The 17,501-nt window shown below is 35.3% G+C and overlaps 1 long non-coding RNA gene and 1 pseudogene across 1 annotated transcript; both read right to left on the reverse strand.

The window, feature by feature from the left end:
• Positions 1–206: 206 nt before the first annotated feature.
• Positions 207–4,170, reverse strand: LOC141647053 (cytochrome P450 72A397-like; annotated as a pseudogene).
• A 7,790-nt stretch (positions 4,171–11,960) lies between these two features.
• LOC141645881 (uncharacterized) lies at positions 11,961–15,022 on the reverse strand. Its single transcript, XR_012545203.1, has 4 exons — positions 14,777–15,022; positions 13,519–13,606; positions 12,610–12,967; positions 11,961–12,375 (listed from the first exon to the last, which is right to left on the reverse strand). It is a non-coding gene; the product is annotated as an uncharacterized LOC141645881 (long non-coding RNA).
• Positions 15,023–17,501: the final 2,479 nt, after the last annotated feature.

A 17,501-nucleotide genomic window follows, 5' to 3' on the forward strand; every position in this document is an offset into this window, starting at 1 on the left:
CCACTTTAATTTTGTGAAAGGGCTACTATCCGTCTATAGCTATAGACTGATAGTGGCCGTCGAAGTATGAATTAAATTAAGGTAATTTCAGTCAAACTTTGAACCTAATCTACATTGACCCGTTTTGAAATGAGCTAATCATAATTGCTCAATATGATGAGAATTTGAGCATGTTTAGCGTCACTTTAATAAAACTGTTTATTTTAAAAATGAATTGTATGTTATTTCATCGAACAACTTGTGATATTTTATTGAATAAAGTGTGTTATTTTTAAGGGGTCCTCAATTCTAGAAAAAGACCGTCCTGACATGATTCCATTTCTATATTTAAGAATAAGCTGAGTTGCACAATCTTCAAAGACGGTGAACAATGAGGTGAGCCCCATATTGGGGATAGAGAATCAAAGAAGTGGTAGGAGCATGGGTGTAAGACGGTGAAAGCTCGAAAGAAAACCATTTGTAAAAGCATAGCGAGCTATCTTAGCTTCAACCAGGGCAAAATTTTGGCCAATGCATATTCTTGGCCCTCCATTAAAGGGGAAGAATGATAGGTTTTCCTTGGTCGCATTCAAAATTCCTTCCGAAAATCTATCTGGTTTGAATTCATTCACATCGTCACCCCAAAGTTTAGGATCGTGATGAACTTGGTATATCGACAGGCTCACCATACCACTTTACGGCACACGAGAGGTTACCGAGCATTGTATCTTGGTCATTTATTCTTCGAGAAATTGAGAGCACTGGAGGATATAATCTCAACACTTCGTATAGTATCATCGTCACCTATGTCAATCAACAGAACATTTCAGTAATTAGTATGACGACAGCACTGGCATAGGGATATCAATAATAAGGAATAAATATAATAGTTGGGCCTGATGGTTCATCTATCATGGTATCAGAGTCAACGTGACCATAGGTCATGAGTTCGAATCCGGCAACCTTCGATTAATCAAAAGGGAGGAATTTTGAACCATAACTCACCGATTTCAGATGGTTTACACCATCAACATCCGGTAGTAGGTTCTTTCCAAATGCCGACAAAATTTCTTCTCGAGCTTTCATTTGCCAATCTTGGTGCTTACTCAACAAAATCATCGTCCACACTAGCAACACGGAAGTGGTCTCTTGACCAGCAAAGTAGAATAACTTACACTCATCGATCATTTCCCTGAAACTCATTGCAAGGCGCTTGTTCCCATGGCTTCGAGTCTCCTTGAAATTTGACTCCATTAATATCCCCAACAAGTCATTCTTAGCAGCTTCTCCGCCATCCATCGCTTTCTTCCTCTTGTTGATTATTCCTATCAATAAACCTTGGATGTCCTCATTGATCTTTTTCATTTGCCTGTTATTCTTTGTGGGCACATATCTAATAAAACCACATGAACATCGATTTTAGCGTAATTTACAAACTAAAATACGACTATAAATACATAATGCGATGATTAATTTTGACTTACTTCCATCCGGGTATATAAATAGATTGAAAGAGGCGTACAGTCATCTGAGTTTGTTCTTTGAGAAGTTCAAATATCCGTCTTCCCTCCTCAAAGCTACTACCAAATGCAGCTCGAGAAATAACATCCGCAGTTAAGTTCGTAATATCCGGCCAAACATCTAACTCAATAGAACCGGTTTCAGACATCGAATTTTCCCATTTACCAATCAACTCTGTGACACTAGTATGGAAAGCTGGAAGCATAAGCTGCAACGAAAATTGTTGAAGCATTTTAGAATTAATAACTGCCGAAAAAACAGCAATACAAAAGTAGATGTATAGTGTATACCTTTAACTTCTCCATATGGAATGCAGGGTTAATAAGCTTCCTATGCATTGCCCATTTCTCGCCCTCAAGTCTTACAAGGCCAGGGACAAGTAATCGAGCAAGCGGGTTCTTTTTCACCTTCGGAAACTCATTCATCCTAGAGAAAACCTCCCTTATTAGCTCCGGTTGAGTAATGTTTATAACCGGAACAGGGCCCGACCATGTAAAGCAATTTTGACCTACAACCATGTAACACAATGTTCACTTTGCCTTCCGTTGCAGAATATTATCTTAACATAAACAAGATCGATAATTTAACGATAATATATTCTCTAAAATGATTATGATCACCATTCAACTTTAATATCAAAAATGTGCATGGTTTTGAGTCTTTTGACTAGAAAAGTGCCAGTACTTGATGATATTCAAACATTATGTTTTTTTTTTTTTTTAGCTTGAAGAGCTTCCTAGTATCGTGATAATTAATATATACCTGAGTGTCGAACACACAGGTACGCAAATAACGACACTAATGTGACAATAAATCATAGCAATAACCCTTTTAGTAGTAGAAATAGTTACAACAATTTCGATTGGAAACGAAAGCATAAAGGTTGTAGCATGAAAAGAATAAAATGAAAAGACAAATCACAAGCGTTTGTGTTACAGACGTGCTCCTCTAGTAAGGCCCTGTTCTTTTGGACTGAAACTTATCTGATCTGAATTGAACTGAACTTATAGGATCTGAACTGAACTAAACTTATAGGATCTGAACTGAACTTATTGGATCGAATCGAATCGAACTTATAGGATCTCGAATCGAACTTATAGGATCGAATCGAATCGAACTTAACTTATAGGATCTGAAGTTAACTTAAATTAAGTGAGGTATAGGATCTGAACTGAACTTATAGGATTTGAACTGAACTGAACTGAACTTATAGGTAGGATCTGAACTGAACTGAACTTATTAGATCTGAACTGAACTTATAGGATCTGAACTGAACTAAACTTATAGGATCTGAAATGAACTTAAATTAAGTGACTTGAAATCCAAAAGAACAGGGCCTAAGTAAGCACAAGTTGCATGCAAGAGTAGGTTCAACATGGCATCTTTTTGGGTTATAGCTCCCAATCTAAAGGTTATCGTCTTCTTAACTTGAAGACTCGAAAGTCGGTCAACGGTAGAGCTATAGAGTTATCGAAGTCGATGAAAATTCATACTGGAATTGGGAAGAAGACAAGGTGGAGAAACCTAACCAATTAACACCTTGGAGTTTTTATACATGAAGATGAAAATTCATCACAAGGAACAAGGATTAAAATGAGGATGTTTTTGAATATGTGTCCCCACCAACTTCTCCTAAAACACAACAAACTTCACTTTGACTTTCAAGGAGTCATACAATTATATAATGAAGTTGAATCTTCTACAGATTCAAAGTCTTGTAGTTGATTTGTACGACAAATGTCGCAATCCAAGAGAATTCATGTTATGTTGCGGTTTATGAGCCTAATAACTATCATAAAACCTCTAAACATCAAGAATGGAAAGATGCAACGGAAGAGGAGCTTAAAATACATGATTGAAAAAAATCATACTTGAGATCTCCCAAAAAGACCAAAACATACGGATGGTCAAAGTCAAGTGAGTCGTTCGAACCAGATTCAATCCAAATGGTTCAGTTCAAATATACAAAGCAAAGCTTTGTTGTAAAAGGTTATTCTCAAGTCTCAACAGTACCATATTAACTACATTGAGACGTTTGCCCCTACTATAAGACACGATATTATACGACCCTTAATTGCTTTGGTCGCTTATTTGCTTAACATAAGTGGAACATCTATCAAATATATGTAAAGCCAGATCTATTCATAAGTGCATGACATATAAGAGGCTGATATCAAGTCTTAGTACTAATCGACTGAGCTTACTAAAATAAAAATAAAAGAAAACACTAACCATATTTTGCAACTTGTTGGTGAAGAAAAGGTAGAACACGAGTAATATAATCATTATTAGTAAAAGGAATTGGTTTTTGTCGAGCTTCATCACGCATTTTGAAAGTCTCCTTCAAATCACCATAAAAAACCTTATATGAATTACCATTAAGCCCTTGTTGTCTAAGTTTTTCTCAAGTTTTGGGTTTCAACCATGCCCAATTTAGTAATTTCCATGCACACGTCAAAATTAAAGCAATGCATGATATTATTATTGCACTAGTATAATATTCTTTGATCATATTTATTGGGTTTTTTTTGTAATTTTTGTGATGAACTAATTGGGAAGAAAATGAAAAGATGAGAATAAGAAAAATGGGTATGCAAATTGTGGGAGAGGCAAGTAACTAAGTTGAGAGAGTGGTACGTATATTATTTTGATTATTAGATTATTATTGTTGTGAAGGGTCGGAGAAACGTGGCATTATTAGTGATGAACATGAAGGCAATAATTTAATCTGGTCTCCAAAACGAAACTTCCTCTAATTTTTATATTTTTGTCCCTAATTTTTATATTTTTGTATTTGATTTATTGCGGTCTTCATGACATAATTTTGACCGCATTTTCCAACTACTCTATATATATTCAATAGGTCTTGGTATAGACGGGTGGGGCGAACAGACGGGTAAAGACCTCTAATAAAATGGGTAGGGGGGACAAGGTGGGCAAGACCCCCATGTCTTCACACTTTATGGCAAATGGGTATTTTATGAGGGAAAATGGTATCCGTCTATACGTATAGACGGATAATGTCCGTCTATAATGAGAATTTGTGATATATATTATACTCCCTCCAATTTCATTTATTGTTCCCCTTTCTTTTATCTGGTAAAATATACTCCCTCCTATTCATTATACTAGTTTGAATGCCTGTGCGTTTGTGGGGTAATTAACTTATTTATAATGCAAAAAAAAAACATAAGGGTTTAATGTTTACATTATATGTCTAATGATTTGTTTACATATTATTAAAATATCTCTTTTAAAAAAAAATAAAAGATTAATATATACGTGGGTTAACTCTTATTTATAATCATATAATCACCCCACCTTATACTAATCTTTCGATGTGGTACAATTCTACTATTTATAAGTAATATATTCACCAAACTTGGATTATTTTTCTGATGTGGGACAATTCTACTATTTATACGTAGTATATCATCAAACCCGCATTGTTTTTCAATGTAGGACAAATAACATACTCAGAATTACACCATCTTTTTTGCACTTAGTTCGACATTCAACCAGATCCCGAATAATACCGAATACAGTTAATTGTTACTCATTATATTTAATAGTTATATTTAAATTTAATAATATGATCAAGTACTCTCCATTAATATTTGTCGCTGTTTTTTTTTTCATTTTTTTTTATCATAATTGAGATACGGAAATTTCCCGTGGTACCCCTTAATTTTGTCTGATTTTTCATGTTACCCCTACTTTTAAGAATCTGCCTATGGTATCCTTGAAGTTCCATTTTTTTGCCCATGGTGCCCCCTAATGTAAAGGCTGTTAAATAGACGTTAAGTTTGATGGCGTGGCAATAAAATAACAATTAAAATATAATACCTCCTTTATTGTTTTATTGGTACGGATATCTCTCTCTTTTAAATGAAAATTTAATTAAGTATATCATTATAATATTGGAAATTTCTCATGGTAACCTTGAACTTTGATAGATTACACATGGTACCCCTAATTTTAAGTTTCTACAAATGGTACCCCTGTGTTCACCTTTTTCTTTCCCAGAATACCATTTGACAACTTCCGTCATAACGTCATTGCTCCTATGACTTTTGACCCCTTTTTCTTTTGTTATCTAGTACACAAACACTTCATCATCTAATTCTTAAATCCAAATTTTATTTAATAAACTAACATTGAATACCTAAATAACAAAACACAAATAGCATGGCATGCTCAATTACTCAAGTTACTCATAGGAGTAACGACGTTATGAAAAAAGTAAACACAAGGGTATTATATGTACAAACTTAAAATTAGGGGTATTATGTGTAATCTAACAAAATTCGAGGGTACCATGAAAAATTTCCGTTATAATATTAACCATTTTATCGATCTTTCTCCCACCTAAAAAAATGTTACAACTTTAAAAATTTAACATTTAATTCAAGATTATGTTTAAAGTCTCTTATATAATAAGTATACTTTGAGAGATTCAACATATTTGTTGTGATACCTAAGTTCCAAGGATAAATCCTATTTATAATCATGGGATCACCCCACCTTATGATAATCTTATGATGTGGGACAATTCAACTATTTATACGTAGTATATATTTATCACACCAACATTATTTTTCAATGTGAGACGAATAACATATTTAAAAGTACACCATATTTTTTGAACCTAATTCGAAATCCAACCCGATTTAATAATAAGCAAATACTATATTATCTATTAATATTCATATGTTTGTTTTTTATTTTTTTTTATCATAATTAAAATATGTGCAAATGATATGAACCTATACTCTAATGATAGAATTTTTTTTAACACAATTCTAATTATATTATTTAAACGTAGTACATTTACTACACCTATATTATTTTTCAATGTGGGACATATAAAATCTATAGGCAGAAAATATAATGATATAAACTTTTAAGAGCTCTCCAAGACAATACTTAAGAGACTCAAAAGATTTTGGGTGGATACATAAGTTCCAAATATGTCTCCTATTTATAATTATAGGATCACATCACCTTATATTAATCTTTCGATATGGGACAATTCTACTATATATATGTAGTATATTAACCACACCTACTTATATTATTTTTCAATATGGGACAAAAATACTAAAAAGTACACAATTTTACATATTAAGAAGTACACCATCTTTAATATGTGCAAATAATATGAAATCTATATTCTAATGATAACATTTTTTACCACAAAGCTAATTTTATTATTTTCATAATTTTTTTAACGATATTTTTTTGCCAAATAAAATGTAAAAGTTTGATATAAAAATTGGAAATATCACTTGAATATAATTTAGGAAATATACATATTATAATAATTAAAAGATTTTCCACTTTATTTTTTACATCAAAAATTATACTTTCCTAAATTGATTTTTGATGATGTGGACGCTCTCAGATCGCTCGAAAAAACTTTCTTTTATATATATACTAGATTTAATGCCCGTGCGATGCACGGGCCTAGTAGTAATATCGTGTTATTTAAATTTTGTTTAAGGCTGATAGTCGTAGTCAACATATATATATGCTCGGATTCAAAACTACCAGGGCCATCTCAAAAAATGTGGAGGCCCGGTGCAAAAAAAATTATAGGTGTATATTGGATTATCAATATCATCAAAAACCTCTGGGTTTCATGACTGCTCGTTATTACTCCCTCCGATCTAGACAAATGGTAACACTTACCTAAAACGGACGATCCACACCAATGGTAACATACCTTATTTGGCCTAAAAATGACTAAGTTACCCTTATACCCCACTGTCTATTTACATGTTTGTCATCGAATGGGCATTTACCCACTCACTCAATGTTTAATTACACAATACATTACTAGTATAGAGCCCGTGCGAATGCACGGTATTTTAGAATGTCATGTTAAGAGAACTTAACAATTAGAGCTAATAATAATAATAATAATAATAATAATAATAATAATATATAAATGAACTTTGAATTTTATTTGTAATTATCTACAATTGTTAATGTCCAAAAATACTACTCCCTCCAATTTCATTTATTGTTCCCCTTTCTTTTTGGCATAAGAAATAAGGGAATCAATTTGGACCACACAATACACATGACCCCACATCAAATTGATTTTGAACTACACAAAGTTGTCCAAAAAAGGAAAGGGAGAATAATAAGGAAAATGGATAGAAAGGGAAAGAGGAACAATAAATGAAATTGGAGGGAGTAAGAATTAAAATAAAACGAATTTTACATTTTTTTACTCGGAATAAGTTTATGATTAAAAAAAGAAGATTGTTAGTTTAATTATAAAAACTTATGTTTATTTTTACGCATTTGAAGCATATACTATTTTTGTAATTTTTGTTACAATATACGGTGTAACCGTTTAAACGGAGTAAAAAATTTAAAGAATAAAAAAATGAAAACCACACACTGATTTTAATAATATGAGTAAAATCTGCATATGTTTTAAATAGAAAAATTACGACATTTAAAATACATATATTTGACTAATGAGATAATAATGAATAAAATAAATTTGGCCCAACTATAAAAGTTGCGGTGTTTGATAAGATACTTTGGCACATAAAGACCATATATTAGGTCCAATACATATCTAGATAAAGTTAGGCCCAATTTCTAGTTAAAAGCATTTAGGCGGGAAAATTTTCAGTTTTCTTATTCTTTTAGTTTAAGGAGGATTCTTGTGGTCCCATTCAAAGCTTCCAACTTTACCCCTTACTTTTCCACCTTTATTTAGCTTTCAACTTTACCTCTCACTTTTCCAACTTTCTTAAATAACCTCTTTTTCCTTATATTACCATTTGTCTGGATCGGAGGAAGTAATTCATAATCCATAACATTCCTTGTGTGTTTCCAATGTTCTAACATTGTCAAAACATTGTTACTTGTATTTTACGTCCAATTCCAACACGCTATTCTTCCAAGCTAGATTACTTAACCTACCTAGGTGACATTAAATCCTTTATTATTGTGATGTTTTGTTTTAGCATTATATTCGGTGGTGGAGTATGTTTTAAAGTACACTATTAATTAATGGTTTTTCGGATTATACATTTATAATCTATTGATAACTCCGTAATGACTATTGAGTAATGGTAGGAGATTAGTATTTGAAGTGCACTATTTGATGTTTTTCTGTGCTCAACCAGTTTTGTATCCTTATAAAAGTGTGTTCTTTTTGTGAAAAACTCAATACAACGTCCTGGCTTGTTCATACCCTGAATAAAAAAATAGAATAACGAATCTTCTATACTATCTATGTAAGGGTAAGATTTGTAACGGTTAGAATATTAATAAAATATTAACTTTACACTTGACACAAAGTTTGTAAACAATAGATTCCTTCTTAGCAATTTACATACACGTCGTTTAGTCAAACTAAAGGAATAATGACGAAAGAACACAAATCCAAAGACTTCTCTTTTTGCTTATTTTTGGAGCACTATGCCTTAAAACATTTTATAGCATGAATGCCATGATATGCTTTACGCAGAAAATAATGGACTTGTTTGGTTTTGATGCAATGTATGTCAAACAAAATAAATTCCATGAAGGGTAAACCGAACGAACATATTGAAGATTTGTGAATTGCTTGATATTATTAATGAAGAAGATACAAGTATTTATATGTAATTACAAGGCTAATGGAAGCTAACCCTAGAATAACAAGAAAGATACAATGAATAAAATCTAACTACAAAATAGGAACAAACTAACTAAGTTAGGAAGATAATAATATGAAGAATATTTACTAGATAATTACAATGAATAAAATCTATCAAGTAATATTCTTAACAGGCTCCCTCAAGATGGACGGTCGAAGAGATAGGCCAATCTTGGAAGCAAGTAGACGAAACCGAGCTTTAGGAAGGGGCTTCGTAAGTACATCAGCGAGCTGATCATTGCCGGATATGTGGCGAACGCGAATGGTACCGAGCTGGACCTGTTCACGGACAAAATGAAAAGATAGGGCAAGGTGCTTCATACGGGAATAAAAGATAGGGTTAGCGGAGTAGGATGTGGCACCAAGATTATCCGAATAAATGGTAGGGGCAGTGGAGACCTTGATGCCGAGTTCTAACAGTAGGTTGCGAAGCCACAACACCTCGGCTGTCGTGTCGGCTACGACCCTAAACTCAGCTTCGGTGGAGGACCGGGAGAGGGCTCGCTGTTTCTTGGACGACCATGAAACCGGATTACGACCCAGATAGACAATGAACCCGGATGTTGAAACATAGTCGACATTGTCACCGCCAAGGTCCGCATCACAATAAGCATGAAGACACAACGGAGTGGCGCGGTGGAGTTGGATACCGTGATGCAGTGTACCGTTTAGATATCGGAGTAAACGTTTAAGGGCCGTCCAATGGTCGGAGGTGGGATGAGTGATGAACTGAGCTAGGCGGTTGGTAGGATACGCAATGTCAGGCCTTGTTAAAGACAGGTATTGTAAACTACCAACAATGGCTCCATAGTTGGACTCATCCTCGATGGGTTTGTCGGGTTGTTTGCAAAGCAAAGTTTCAGTAGACATCGGGGTAGATACGGGGCGGGAATCGGCCATATTGTATCGGGTTAAAAGGTCGGATAAATATTTGGACTGATTTAGGTGAAGACCGGATAAGGTGGGTGTCACTTCGATACCTAAAAAATAAGAGAGTGGGCTGAGGTCCTTGAGCGAGAACCGAGAGGATATAGTAGTGACAAATCGTTCTATCTCAGGTGGACTCGACACGGTAATAATGATGTCATCGACATAAACTAAGACATAAATATGAACTGACCCATTAGTGTATATAAACAATGACGAGTCCGAGATAGAATTTCGAAAACCATAGGTTAACAGGTAAGTGTTTAACTCAACGTACCAAGCCCGGGGGGCTTGTTTTAAACCATAGATAGCTTTAACTAACTTACAAGCGTGATCGGGTTTGGCGCGGTGATGGTCTCAAGTTAAACCTCGCAAGTGCACGATTTTATCGTTGTACACTCTAGAGGGTCGATCCACAAGGAGTAGGGGTGATTACTAATTGTCTATATTCTTGAGCTTAGCTAAGTCGATAAGAAACAAAGATGGCGGTAACGAACTAACACTAGACTAACAAAATTAAAGACTATAAACTAGACAAGACAAGACCAATCTAAAAGATAAGGGATAGATCAAGTAAAGAGAAGGACTAGAACTCGGTTCGACCATGAATATGGGTAACTCCACATACTAATTGTCTCGGCTAATCAAGAGGGGGAGGTAGGCGAGGGGGAGATGGCTCTAATTCGCCTAAGACCCCCTCTCGGGTTCGAAATAGGACACTAGCTACCCCGACTAACCCCCCTCTCGGGTTCGAAAGCCGGTATCCCTAATTCAAAACCCGACAACCCCATGAACATGCATTTTCCCAAGGAGGTCAAGTAAATGGTCAAGGTCATTAAACCCTCATCGTATTCCGGGTCATCCCACTCCCTCTCTCGAGGGTCGATTTCAAACACTAATTTAGAGGCACCCTCCCGCGGTTCTCCCTTTCGGTCTCAACCTTAGTCGGTGACAAGGGTCGGTTCCCAAATATCCAACTAACGACCTAACCAACTCTCGTTGGTGGGCAAGGGTCAAAAGTCGACAATACCCAAGGACCAAACCTTAAGCATGCAATTCCTCTAAACTACCCTCACCAATTTCCCCCAACTAATTGGCCTTAATGATAATTAATTAGTGAAATTACCCATACCGAGTCAAACCGAGTCCTAGAAGGAGACTACTCACTAATCATGTTCCTAATAGCAAGAGAAACAATAAAGATGGAAACTTTGGTTATAAACATGGTAGAAAGATGAATTTTACTACTAAACATGCAACAATCCAACAATAGTTGTAAAGAAAGATAATTTAATCTACTAACAAGGTTGGTTAAACTAAAAGACACAATCTTTAACCCAATCAACTCAAAGATTAAGTCTTTGAGGACAACTAGTAAAAGATGAACAAAGGAAAGAGAATCAAAGAGAAGATGAACAATGAAAAGATGAACAATGATGAAACCAACAACAACAAACCAACAACAACAACAAATTTAACATAAACAATCAAACAAACTTGAAGGAAGAACAAAATGTAAACAAATGAAAATAGGGAGAGAATTAATACCAACTCAATAGCAAAAGATGAATTTGGATAGAAATAATAAAGAAGGAGAACCTTCAATCTTCTTACAAACCCAAATTCAATTACTAATTAATTGAAGAAATTCTCTAATTAAGGAAAGATTAACAATAAGATTAGCAAAGTTTGAAACTTGAAAGGGGAAATAAATTGGATCTAGGGTTGGGTGTCCAAAAGGGTTTAAGGAGGGGTATTTATAGGCTTGTACAAGATTAAGAAGAAAAGAGGAAGAAAAGAGAGAAAAGCCCAAATCCATTCTTTTTTTTTTGCGGTGGACCGGCTGCCGGCTCTCCTACCGGCAAAACCGTGCAATCAAATAAAATATCTGGTAACTGTGTTTTGCCGGTGGGCCGGCTGCCGGCCTGCCGGCAAAACACCACCTTCAGGACTTCTTCTTCTTTGTTAGAGTGTGTAATGCCGGTTGACCGGCTGCCGGTGCTCCTACCGACAGCGAGGTCAAGCTTGTTTTTCCTCAAAATCTTCAATTAATTCCTCTTGCTGTGTTCTACCGGTGGGCCGGCTGCCGGCCTGCCGGCAAAACACAGCACTCAGCATTTCTTCAAAATCTTTGGCAATACTTTGGGGTGTGTTCTGCCGGTGGCCAGACCGGCTGCCGGTCTGCCGGCAGAACACAATGTTCACCATTTCTTCACCTCTTCTTCATGTAAAGGCAATGGGGTGCCTTTCTTGCCCCAATTCCTCTATACTTGGATCGTCTCCTACAAAAGGGGACACAAGGTAACAAGTACGGGGATTGGGCACAAAATGCAAGGAAAGACACCCGAAACCGACTCGATACGAGTCGGTATGCATAAAAGAAAGAAGGAAAATAGGAGTAAATTAATCGTATATCACGGGGTCCACAAACCCAGGAGGTTGGGCCATGAAGATCGTATCCGAAAGAGAGCCCTGCAGAAAAGCGTTATTTATATCAATTTGTCGGAGGGGCCAACCTTGATTGACCGCGATAGAGAGAATTAGGCGAATCGTTGTGGGCTTGACTACGGGACTAAACGTTTCGGAGTTGTCTGTAACACCCCGGTTTAGAAAAGAAGTCCTCGTCAAGACATTCCCTAATAAAACGGACTGTTACCATCTCGGTTCCCCGAGGTAGTGAATAACAAATTAAACTCCAAGGCAATTTATGTAAAATTTTAACTTAATTATTACAATTACTCTTTTCAACTCAAATTACAAGAATTGACATAAATAAAAGTGAAAGTCTTCTAGATGATGATCTAGCTACTAAGTCGTCTGATCCAGTGTCTCACGCCCATCAAGCTCCCGTCTTATCTCTTAAACATGTCAAGTCTGCTCCCATAAAACGGTTCATCACGGTGTTCACGAATACACGGGGTCAACCGCGAGGTTGAGTAGGGAAAACAATAAAACAATAAAATATGATATGCATGATACTCCGCCACCTCCATCTCCATCTCAACTCATCACACACATCTCATAACCCGAAACGCCTGACCATACCGATCCCGGTAGACTATAAATATCGACCGAAGTCGATCCGCACTCAAAAGTGAGGACACCAGGGCAAGTCTGCAGAACCCGCCCTGGGCCTTATCACAACATCACATCGTATCTCAACAACGTCACCACCACATCCTCCTCCAACTCCAATGCATATGAAATGCTCAACAGTAATTAATGCAATGCAATATGTATATAATTCACTGAACTGATAAATCATAAAGTCATGCCAGTTACCCGATGTTGTGATATCATACTCAATACGATCAATTCAATCAATCACCTTCCCGTATATATAATTCATAACGTAAATCAACAACCAGAAATCAAGTCAACACAATTCGATCAATGACGATAATAGGACAAGTGTATTTCCCTACCTCAAGTGCCAGCAACTCCAATTAAGCAGTTAAGCAGTCCAGAAATAAAGCAACGAATCTGATTATCGATCCTTCACGAATCCGTCACCTAAAACAATTATAATATTTATAATTACTAACTACTAAATATAGCCATCTCCCAAAATGGAAACTTTCCCGATATAGTAACTTTTCTATTAAACAATCCTGACTCAGAATAATTAATTATGATTAATTATTATTTTATTTTAATAACTCAGTACTAAAATCAATTGATAATTAAAGGATTAAACGTCATATGCGATTTTAATAAAAACCCGAATCGATTATTTGAATGACTCCACACCCGACTCAAAACCCGTCTTTAATTATTTTAATGCACTCGGGGATTAATTCAAATAACTAATTTAAATGACTCGGGAGTTAAATTGAATACCCAATATGATAATAAATGAATTATATGATTAAAGAATCCGAATCAATCATTAGACAACTCAACAATCCCGACTCAAAACCGTCTCCAATCATATTAAATAATTCGGGAATTAATTTGAATAATTTACTTAAAAGACTCGGGACTTACATTAATTAATTAATTAAGAGTACGACCGATTAATGAATTATAGCGATTAAACTAATAAAAACCCGGATCAAATATAAAAACAACTCGACAAAACCCGTTTAAAAACCAAAACCACCCGCCACTAACATCACCCCCTTCACACGTGCCTACACCCTTCGAACACCACCTGACCCACCACGAAAACCACCTGGCCGTGTCCCCACTTCAACCCCACCACCGGCAACCAACCCTACGACGGTCGACTCTCGCCGGCGAGTCAGACCGTGGCCTTCTTTTGGCCTGGTTCCACGCCGTGCTCCACCAACACCCACTGTTTCTCTCATTACAACCACCGCAGCAATCACTATTCACTACCCAAACCACCACCATTCAACTCGTCATTCCCCCATGAACCCAGACATGGTGGCACCGCCGTCTCGACCTCCCCCTAGTCCACGGTGGTGCCACCCCCAAACCTAGCCATCTAAACCGCCTAAAAACATAACCAAAATCCGTTTTGACCACCCCTATCGCTGCTGCCCTTTTCTGCCACCACCACCACCTACGGCCACCATAACCACCACCATTTCTCTCGTCCCTTACCACTCTACCCTTATACTCCGTCAACAACCACCCTTAACACCTCCCTAAGAAACACAACCACCCGCAAAACCCGACAGAAGAACAAAACAGAGGAGGTTGGTGTTGAACGCATACCTTTTTCCGCCACCACACAGCCACCATGGCCGCCTATGAACGTTGCCAAACACCCCTAGCTGCTCCTTGCTATGCCGTCACTCACTCACGGCCCCTCTCTCTCTCTCTCTTTATGGGTGAGGTTGATGATTGGGGTTGGTGAAAAGGAAGGGACAAGGCATGGGAATCAAGGTGTAAAGAAAGAAAAGAAAGTAGCATGCTTGAGTAGGTTGTATTTGTTTACGTAAAAGAAAGAATGAAGGAATCATTAAAGTTGTAGTAATATTTTAATAATAATATTAGAATAATAATAATATATAATAATAATGGTATATTTTTAATAAAGATATTTTATTAAAAGTCGAATGTAGGATAAACCCGTCACGATTAACTTATATCGATACAACGCGGTTAATTTAAAATAACTTAATGAAATTATCGACTCAATAATTTACCCGACTTAATTAGTAATATAAAATGTATAATAATTAATATATAATAATATCCGTTTAATAATATCCGTTTAATTCAATAATATCCGTTTAATTTATTATATAAAAATACGGGTATTACAGTCTTCCCCCTTAAAATGAACTTCGTCCCGAAGTTCGCTCCCATACTCAACATCAGAAAGGTATTGTATATTGTACTTTGGACGTTAAATTCTAACATGGTTAACACACTTTTGACACATTAATTAACATAACAAATACGGAATGTTACATTCTGCCCTCCTAAAAGTAAACTTCGTCCCGAAGTTTAAATTATCATCTCTTAATCTAATTAACTATAACTAATAACTACCCGCGAACACAAATGTATAACACTTATATAATCATCTGAGAACACCGTCATCTTCCATCTAAATTCCGATCTCAAACTCAAGTAACTCCCTAATCATGGTCGCACTGGACCGCAAATGTAACTCGGCACAAAGGCCCCACCACTCATAACTCAATACCGGTAGTTTAACTACACTCTCCTTTTTCACATCAACCAACTAATGAAGTAGGAACAAAACATATATGACTTATTTGCATAGGTAACCTCACAACGAAACATCAACTTGGTCAAAACTACAATCTACAAACGAGTGCAAATTAAGCGTTAAGATTTTACAATCCTCCCCAACTAAAAACATGGTTACGTCCTCGTAACCCTCATTATTATAACCAAAGTTTTCAATTATCGCTAACAACCTAAAAAGGATAAAAGATTCTCAACTCTCGCTTACGTTAGCTAATCCTTACCAAAGACAATCGTTGTTTAAAGACTCATTGACCTAGAAATATTTTTAATCATCATCACAAGGGTTTGGTATTTATTCATGAATGACGAATGCACATTGATTGGCAAATTTTATAACTTATTGGTCGAGTCAAACAAGCGAGTAAACATCGATATTGGAAAGTTAACATACCAGACTATCATTTAAACCAACGCATATCATGCGAATCATCAAAGGGTTATCCCATTATAATTGCTAATATAATTATTATTAATAATCTTTATAAAAATATAATTGATGGTAACGACTCGAGAATATAGATATGCCAATTGTCGCGTTATATCAAACAGTTTCTTTTATATCATGATCATATAAGTGCAAGAATCCCTTTAGTATTTTATGACGATATAATGACAAACATATTCAATAAGAAATAACTCACTGTTTAATTATCATGTTATAGATTTAGGTGCAACTGAAATAATTTACTGCGATGAAGATAATAATATAATTATGGCACACAACTCATATGAAAGACATTAGAATTCAGATGCATCCTACACGTGGGATCATTTAGACATAATTATTATAATTATTCATGCGAGTATATTAGAACAATCACTTAACTTTTAACGCCATCAACTTACAAAGATATAACAATATTGTTTTATATTTATATATATCCGACCACTATGCAAATATGATATAAAATATTACAACATGCCAAATGTATATAAAATATGCAAACAACTGGACTCGTATAACATATTTCACCCTTGATTAGAAATCAATTTAAGTAAGCTTATTCAATTTTACTCATACTATTATGCTAATAATGTTATCAACTACGTTTTAATTTTATCATTTGTTAAGATCATAACTACTGAACATGCGTGCTACTACCGTCGTATAAAACATTATAAATTCACATTACTAAGACTAATGAATTAATCAAACAATCGTATGCAATTTCGACATAGACGCACATTTTAAATGTTTTGATTCACGTTGTAACTTCCAAAAATCACGAATAAATAATTGTTCGATTAAAACTTGTTTCATATTACTTTTATAAAACATGGTGAGTTCAAAACACAGGGAAATAGAATAAGGTTTAAAGCACAAGAATTCCATTTTTTTAAAGAATTTTACAACTTAGTTGGTCTAAACAAACATGTGACAACAATTGATCCAAAACTTGGGTCAGTTTGTAAAATTTATCATTTAATATTGAGACATCAAGATTTTTCGTTGCTTATTAATTTGAAAACATATGCGACTCTTTTGATCGATGGAGTTGGAATTATGCGAAAATTATTAATACAATTTAAATGAGGATTTTATAAAATCGTTGGTCAACCATCACTGCACAGGAACTTCCTAACCACAGCTCACTAAAGTATTTATTACTCCTAGTCCGTATATCAAATAAGTATGAAACAAACGCTAAATGAATACTAACTCACGAGGCTATCTCTCATAAAACTTTCGTCCTTAGGCAATGAACAGAAAAGAAAT

The sequence above is a fragment of the Silene latifolia genome, chromosome 3, assembly GCF_048544455.1.
Source record: "Silene latifolia isolate original U9 population chromosome 3, ASM4854445v1, whole genome shotgun sequence".
Classification (NCBI taxonomy): Eukaryota; Viridiplantae; Streptophyta; class Magnoliopsida; order Caryophyllales; family Caryophyllaceae; genus Silene; species Silene latifolia.